Consider the following 9073-nt stretch of genomic DNA (forward strand, 5'->3'; position numbering starts at 1 on the left):
ACCATAGCCATTGGATTGATATGCATCATAGAATGGCTCTTCTTCATAGTGCATTGGTGGAGGTTGTTGCCATGAGGATTGATCACATGCATATGGCTCCTCCCACCTTTGGTTATCCCATCCTTGATGCACATCTTCATTGAAGTTCCCATTTCCTACAACATAGTTGTAATTACACTCATAGCCAAAGTGAGAATTCATAGTGAAAGAGAAAATAAAAACAAAAGCTAACAAGAAATAATGAAACAAAGTCCTAAAACTAATAAAAACTAACAAGCAATCCAAAAATCAAGCTATTCACAATATTCACATATATACAATAACCAATAACATAACACCATTGCAACTCCCCGGCAACGGTGCCATTTTGATTTAAAGAAAATTGTCGTGTCGGTATAGAATTTCACAATTGAAATCTCGTTGCAAGTATAGTTCTACACCAACAAACAATCCTCCCAATCAAAAATTTAGGTTGTCACATAGAACAATCCCCAATTAAGAATTAACCGGAGTATTTGGACTCCGGGTCGTCTCACGAAGAGTTGCAATGAAGTGTTTAATTATTGGCTATGAAAATGCAAAAAAAAGGGGGGGTTGATTTGATATTTGACAAGAAAACATAAATGACAAGAAAGTAAAACAACAAGAACTAATAAAAGAAATAGTAAGAACTCTTGGCTAGACATAGGTAATTGAGATCACCATCTTTGTCTACATACCAAATATTGATAATTATGAGAGGCCAACCCATTAAGTCTACTTCCAAAGCCTTAAGTACGTAATATCTACTCCTAGGCTTGAAGTACATCAAATAGGTTTGATCACATCCACCCATAAGTCCTAACCTATCTACTAATTAGCTTAGTAGTGGGTTAGCATCAATGAGCTTCAAATTGATCACACAGGGTTTTTAAATCACCAATTCAATGAGACCCAATGACTCAAGGTCACTCAATCCCCTTAGAATTACACTAAAAGAAATTAGGATGAGCAAAAGTAGATCCACAAACAAAGTAGAAGAGAGCAATAACAACAATGGAAGAATGATAAATGTAACAACAAGGAATTAAGAAGAAGGAGTAGAAGAAAACATGACTTAAAACCTAGATCTAAAAAAACTAAACCTAATCCTAATCCTAATTCTAGAGAGAAGTGAGAGCTTCTCTCTCTAGAAACTAAGCTAAGGCATCATGAAACTAGACTATGACTAAGTGTGTTGACTCTCCTTCAATCCTTGGCTGAAATGACATCAGAAATGAGTTGGGTTGGGCCCAAAGTGTTTCAGAATTCGCTGGGGGCGAATTCACTTTCATGGGCCACAGCAGCATCGGCGCGCGCGCGCAAAGTGCGCGTGCGCGCCCCTTGACACGAAGCAACATATAACAAATTTTATATCATTCCGAAGCCCCGGATGTTAGCTTTCTAACGCAACTAGAACCGCTTCATTTGGACCTCTGTAGCTCAAGTTATGGTCGATTGAGTGCGAAGAGGTCGGGCTTAACAGCTTTCCGGTTCCTTCATTTCTTCATTTGTTCTCCCGCTTGCATGCTTTTCTCCTCACTTCTTCCATCCAATACTTGCCCTATGAACCTGAAATCACTTAACAAATACATAAAGGCATCGAATGGAATTAAAGTGAATTAAAATTACCAATTTTAGGGCCTAAAAAGCATGTTTTCACATTTAAGCACAATTCAAGGGAGAATTACAAAACCATGCTATTTTATTGAATAAATGTGAGAAAAGGTGATAAAATCCCCCAAAATAAGCACAAGATAAACCACAAAATCGGGGTTTATCACACGTCCCTCCAAAGCGTGCGGACAACTCATTCCCAGACTCTCTGGACACTTATCCTACATTGCCAAAGGCTCCTGAATACAAGCCAAAAGTGCCATACCCTCACAGGCTTCAAAAGGCTTCCAAAGAAAAGTAATTCTCAAAATTTTTAGAAGTCTTTAGAAAGCTGCAAATCAATATTCCTTTTGCTGAGGTTTTGGAGCAAATGCCTCTCTATGTCAAGTTCATAAAGGAGTTGTTGTCAAAGAAGAAGGCTTTAAAGGGAGATGAGACAGTGGTCCTGACTAAAGAATACAGTGCCATCATTCAGAATAACTTGCCAAGGAAGATGCCAGATCCAGGAAGCTTTCAAATTCCATGTACCATTGGGAGCACAACCTTTGAGAAAGCCCTATGTGATCTGGGGTCAAGCATAAATCTAATGCCCTTATCTGTGATGAAGAAGATGCAAATCCAAGAGGTACAACCCACAAAGATAGCATTACAGATGGTAGACAAATCTATAAAGCCTGCACACGGATTAGTGGAGAATATCTTGGTCAAAGTGGGTAAGTTCTTCCTCCCAACAGATTTTGTGATTCTTGACATAGAGGAGGATGAGAATGTCTCTATAATTCTAGGAAGACCATTCCTAGCCACTGAGAGAGCTCTAATTGATGTAGAAGTGGGTGAATTAGTGCTTAGAGTGCATAATGAGCAACTGGTCTTTCATGTCTTCAAGGATATACATTCAGTAGGTAGAGAAGAGAGGTACATGCAGACTGAGCTTATTGATCCAAACCTTCAAGAACCCCCTGATGATGTACAGCAGAAATTGCAGCTCAAACCCCCTTTGGTGACAACTAATAAAATTCCTCCTGACATCAAACCTAAGTTTGGTGTTGGAAATGCATCATCCACCAAGGAGGAGGTCCTCAAAAAGAAGAAAGTACCCAGGGGATGGAGAAACAAAAAGATCCCCACCGAAAGTTTCTCCCCAGGAATAAAGGTGGTGTTGACTAGGAATCCAGTTTGGACTTATACAGTAAACAAAATTCTCTCTCTGGAGCATATTGAGCTAATCTATGGAGACATAGGAAAGAAGTTCAAAGTAAGGGGTGAAGAGCTGAGCCCCTATGATCCTCCTCCTTAGAGGAGCCGATCGTCAAGCTAGTGACGGTAAAGAAGCGCTTGTCGGGAGGCAACCCGATAATTTAGTATCCTTAGTTATTTTTCGTAGTAGCGATTTTCTTATTTATTTTATTTCTATTGAGTTTTTACTATTTTTCTTTCGTTTACGTGTGTTTTGATCATGCAGCTATTTCAGAACAGGAACCGAACACTTCGAGAAGGACTATATTTCAAAAAAAAAAACGCACCCATGACGTGCAAGTGGTGCGTGGAATTTAGAGTCCACAAAATAACCGGCAAGTGCACCGGGTCGTACCAAGTAATACCTCAGGTGAGTGAGGGTCGATCCCACGAGGATTGAAGGATTAAGCAACAATGGTTAAGTAATTTACTTAGTTAGACAAACAGAAAATAGTGTTTGAGAGTTTAAAAAGCATTAAACAGAAGACAGGCAAATAAATAAGTTGGGAATAAAATATGGAGAAGACAGTTAAGGCTTCAGAGTTATCTATTTTCCGGATTGACTTTTCTTACTAACTATTTTAATCACGCAAGATTTAATTCATGGCAAACTATACGTGACTAGACCCTAATTCCTTAGACCTTTCTAATCTCCTCTAAAATTTATCAACCGCCAACTCCTTGGTCAATTAATTCCAATTAGAGGGTGAAGTTTAATTCTAGTTTATGTGCCACAGAAACTCTAATTACCCAAATATAAAAGGATTATATGTCACGTATTCCGTTAAATCCAGATAATTAGAATTTTAGGAGAAATTGTTTTCAAGCTGTTGTTCAAGTAAAGAGCTTTTCCAAGTTATACAAGAACTCAATTAGAAAGAGGGTCATACTTCCATTCCACCCAAATTCATAAGATAAAGAATGAAAATAATTTTTGAAATAAAAATCAATACATGAATTAAAATAGAAAATAGTATTATCAATCCATATAATAGATAGAGCTCATAACCTTAACAGTGGAGGTTTAGTTGCTCATGGCAAAGAGAAAATAAGGATTCTGATAAAATGTATTTTAGTAGAAGTGGAATGGAATCCCCTCCTCCCTTTTATATCTAATCCTAATTAATTTAAAATCTATCTTCTAAAACTAAAATAATATCTTTCCTATTTTAAAATAAAAATTAAAGTTTAAATCAAAATTAATTAAAGCAATCAGCACGTCTTCAATTGATGGATGAGGACCACTTGCTTCGTAGGGTCCAAGCCTAACTTGGAGTGGGCATAACCATTCTTGTGTGAATCTCCCTTGAATCTCTGCTATCCCCTGACTGCTGGCTCTAGTCTGTGTTTCTGGGCCGAAAACTGGGTCGAAACTCGGCCTGAAATTGCCCCAGCGTTTTCTGCGAATTCTGCACGTGGCGCATGTCACGCGTACGTGTCAGTCACGCGTACGCGTCGATGATCTTCTTCGCGTGTCATGCGTACGCGTCAGGTACGTGCACGCGTCTCTGTGCAACTTTCTCTTTTCATGCGTACGCGTCAGGTACGCGCACGCGTCGCCATAGACAGCTCCGAATCACGCGTACGCGTCAGGCACGCGCACGCGTCGCTCCTTGCTAGTCCTTCTTTTTCTCTTGCAGATACTCCATCAAATCCATCCGAATACTACCTAAAATAAGCAAAATTGCACAATGACTAGGGAGGTCAAGTAAAGCAAGGTCCAAGGCACTGAGCATCAATGACTAGGGAGGTCAGACATGATTAAAAGCTTAAAGAGTTGTTTTCCTAGTTATATGCTTGTGGTGTTCTTGTGTCAAGTAATCCTTGAGACAAAACATTTAGAGTCGAGATCAATTGCAATTAGCACAGTATGCCAAAGGCTTTGAACACCACTGTCTGGGAGTAGTTGAAAGAAAAATCAAAACTCCAAAAGAGTTTCCCAGTTAAGTGCTTGTGGTGTTTCTGTGTCAAGTAAAGCTTGAGACAAATCATTTAAAGTCACGGCTAGGCTCAAGGTGCAAAGCACCAAAGAAAAGAGAATAAAAAAAATTGCTGGGTTCAAGGGTTAAATTTAGTTACAAAAGATCAAAGAATTCATAATATTATCCGGATTCTGATTCTGAATGACAGTGACATCTTTCTGATTCAAAAGAGAGTGAGATGCCAAAACTATTTAAGATTACAGTTGTAAACCCCACTATAAGAAGAGACATGAGCTTAATTGAACTCTCATTCTCATGCAAATTCACATTCTAAGCCTATATTAGTTTGGTTGCTTGAGGACAAGCAACAATTCAAGTTTGGTGTTGTGATGCGTGAGTATATTTCCTATCTTTTCCTAGTGAATTTGTATTTAATTTGTTGAGTTTAATTAAGAATTAATTATCTTTTAGCCACTATGGATGCTACTTTGAGTCTTGTGCAATTCTGTTTATTTTAGGTAGCATTTGGTTGGATTTGATGGAGGTTCTGCAGAAAAAGAGAAGAAGGCTATATAGTGCAGGAATAGCTTAGAGGATGGAGAGGAAGCTTGCACAAATGGAATCAGCAGAAGAATTAAAAGAGATGACAGCGAGGAGCGATGCATGCGTGTACCTGACGCGTGCGCGTGATTTGAAGATTTGCAAAGCAACGCGTGCGCGTACCTGACGCGTGCGCGTGATTTGGAGATTTGCTCAGCGACGCGTGCGCTTACCTGACACGTACGCGTGACACGCAAAGAAGATCATCGATGTGTACGCGTGACATGTGCCACGTGCAAAATTCGCAGAAAACGCTGGGGGCAATTTCAGGCTGATTTTCGACCCAGTTTTCGGCCCAGAAACACAGACTAGAGCCAGGGGATAGCAGAGACTATCAAAATAAACAAGGAAATTAAAATAAAATTAACTAGGTGACACCAAACTTAATTTCAGAAATTAAGGAAAAATATTAATGCTATTTATTTATTTAATTTTTTCTTTTTTTCAGAAATTACTAAGCAAAATTTAAATGAAATTAAAACTAAAACGCCTAATCTAAGCAATCAAACAACTGATAGTTGTTAATCACTATCAATCCCCGGCAACGGCGCCAAAAACTTGGTGCGGAATTTATAACCACAAACTAACCGGCAAGTGCACCGGGTCGTACCAAGTAATACCTCAGGTGAGTGAGGGTCGATCCCACGAGGATTGATGGACTAAACAATGATGGTTGATTAATTTACTTAGTTAGACAAATAGAAAATGGTGTTTGAGAGTTCAAAGAGCATTAAACAGTAACTAAGAATATCAGAAGACAGGCAAGTAAATAAGTTGGGAATAAAAGATGGAGAAAGCAGTTAAGGCTTCAGAGTTATCTATTTTTCGGATTGACTTTTCTTATTAATTTATTTTAATCATGCAAGATTTAATTCATGGCAAACTATATGTGACTAGACCCTAATTCCTTAGACCTTTCTAGTCTCCTCTAAAATTCATCAATCGCCAATTCCTTGGTCAATTAATTCCAATTAGAATGTGAAGCTTAATTCTAGTTTATTATGCCACAAAAATCCCAATTACCCAAATATAAGAGGATTATATGTCACATATCCCGTTAAATCCAGATAATTAGAGATTTAATTTTGTTATTTTACTAATTCTGAGTTGCTAAAATCTTATTTTGAGTTGCTGATTTTTTTTTTTTTTTACTTTTGTTCATTTTTACTTATTTTGTTAAATTTTGATGGATGATAGTTGATAATGTTTTGTTAAATTTTCGAAACTAATTGTTATTCTGAGTTCTGAGTTCCCCTCAAATGCAAACTATAGAAGTAAGTGAAGCTGCTTTGGTCTACTCTAGGTGCAAATTTATTATTATAATATCTTTTTTGCTGATTTTCTAAAATAATTTTGTGTTTTGAGTTGGGATTGTTGATTGTTGCTGATATTATTTTGAATTTAGTTTGGATGCTGAGTTTGGATTCTTTGCTTAATTTTCTGTTTTTGGATTTTTTGGCTTTGGATGACTTTGGATGCTTAGAAGGTTTTGGATTCTGAGTTTTTATTGAATACTTGATTAGTATTGAGAATATAAATGTAATAGAACAAGATTTGGTTTAAAAAAGAGTGAAAAAAGAGCAGGTAAACTCTTGATTATTAGTTAGTTATTCTCTTTTAGGTTTATATATATATAGTTCAGACTTTGTATTTAGAAGTGTGATTCAGTTTTTAGTTCAAAATAATAATATGATCAATGTGCATTGATTCTCAATAATTATATTTTCAATTTTAAGTCTTTGAATTAATTTATTTGTTTCTTATATCACAAGAATTCTTTACTTGCAGTGTTTATCTTGATTGTCAAGTAACTGAGCTTGACTAGAATTTAAAAGATAATTAAAATTTTTTATTATGAATTTTTAATGATAAGAGATGAATAAATTACTATGTGAAATGATAAATTTTTAAATTTTATTAGTATAAAAAATATTAAATTTGAATATTTGAAATTATATATTAAATTTTTAATAATTTTATTGTATATTTAATTAAACCGGTTCAACTATAATTTAATTCTGATTGAATTATTAAATTGTAAATCTATTATTTGACCAATTTAATAATTGGTTCGATTTTGCAGCTTGACTTAGACTAAATTGATTGAATAATCTATTTCACAGGGCCAACGAAATAGAAGAAACACATTTTTGTACATAAAATAAGATATTTTATTTATTGATAAAAAAAAAAAAAACTCACTTTCTAAGAGTAAAGGAATGATTAGTTGATTACTAATTTTGTTCATTCTCATTTATACATAAATACGAGTCTAACTTGTAGAGAATAATTTTTAGTATAAAGTGTTGCAAAATGATTTACAAATCAAACTTCCATTAGTCAAGAAATTAATAACAAAGACTGATCTTAAGGTAGATATACATAGTACTTTTGAATAATTGAATGGAAAAAGCGTTTTCGCTCGTAATAGAACCTAATATAATTAGCTATTTGTATATGATTATCTATATTATTTGAATAAATTTTTCAATACAAAATAAATCATTATAAATTATTTTATTATTTTTCTGCTTAATATAAATATTTGTAATACTTTCAAACAGTAAAAATAATAAGTTTTACTTATTTATTCTTACTACGACAGTAAGTCGTAGTCAGTAACACATAACTACATAAGTAGAGATAAATTGAGAATGAAATATAGTGGATTGATTAATAAAATTACATTTTGAATATATTTTTAGTTTTTCTATTTTTATATTTTTATATTTCATTTTACCACTTTAAATTATAAAAGGTACAATTTTTGTCGGTATAACTAAATGATACGAAAGTATCACTTTTGTTTCTCGATTTTATTATTTTTATACTACGAATATAGATACTAAAGTTCAATCCCTAATCAATTACCTTTGTAGGAATACAAAGTATTACCATGTTTATATTTACAATCAAATTAGTTTCATATTTATATTTATATATATGCAATATAATCCAACTAAATTTATATTTATAATCAAATTAGATTCATATTCATAATCAACACGAATAAAAACAAAACTATATATACAATGGTGGTTATTTCTCTGTTCATGAAAAATTTGATTATTCCACTGTAAAAGTTTTTGATTATTCTGTAACGCAAATTTAAAATTTGATTATTCCATGGTAAAAGAATTTATTATTTTCGTAATTAATTACTCTATTGAAAATACAAAACATGTATAAATATATAAATAAATAATAATTAATTTAATAATTATATTTTTGTATATGTATGACATTTTTATTTTCATATTCCTTTATTTTTATCATCTATACAATTGATAAATAATCTCTTAATTTCGATCTTTCACTTTTACCGTTCCATATGTAATCATTCAAAGTGAAGTATATTAGTGAGTTTTAGCCTGAGCCTCGAACAATGAGACGCAGCATTAGTCTACCCTCTCTGACATTGGTTGCTGTTTTGTTAGTAATGAGTTTTTTTCAAAATTTTATTTTGACACTATCTAGTATCTAGTGTTAAATATGATGTAGTAGTCTTTTATTTTATTTTTTTTAGTTGGTAATCGAGGTCGAAGCCCAAAATAAAAAAAGAAAAAACTATCCACAAGGTACTATATGAAATGTATACATTTCTTTTATATCATCATGGAGAATTTGCTCTATATTGCCAGGAAGGTTGATGTAGTAGTCTTTTAAATGAGACGAATTTC

Source organism: Arachis ipaensis, chromosome B06 (assembly GCF_000816755.2).
Source record: "Arachis ipaensis cultivar K30076 chromosome B06, Araip1.1, whole genome shotgun sequence".
NCBI classification, from domain to species: domain Eukaryota; kingdom Viridiplantae; phylum Streptophyta; class Magnoliopsida; order Fabales; family Fabaceae; genus Arachis; species Arachis ipaensis.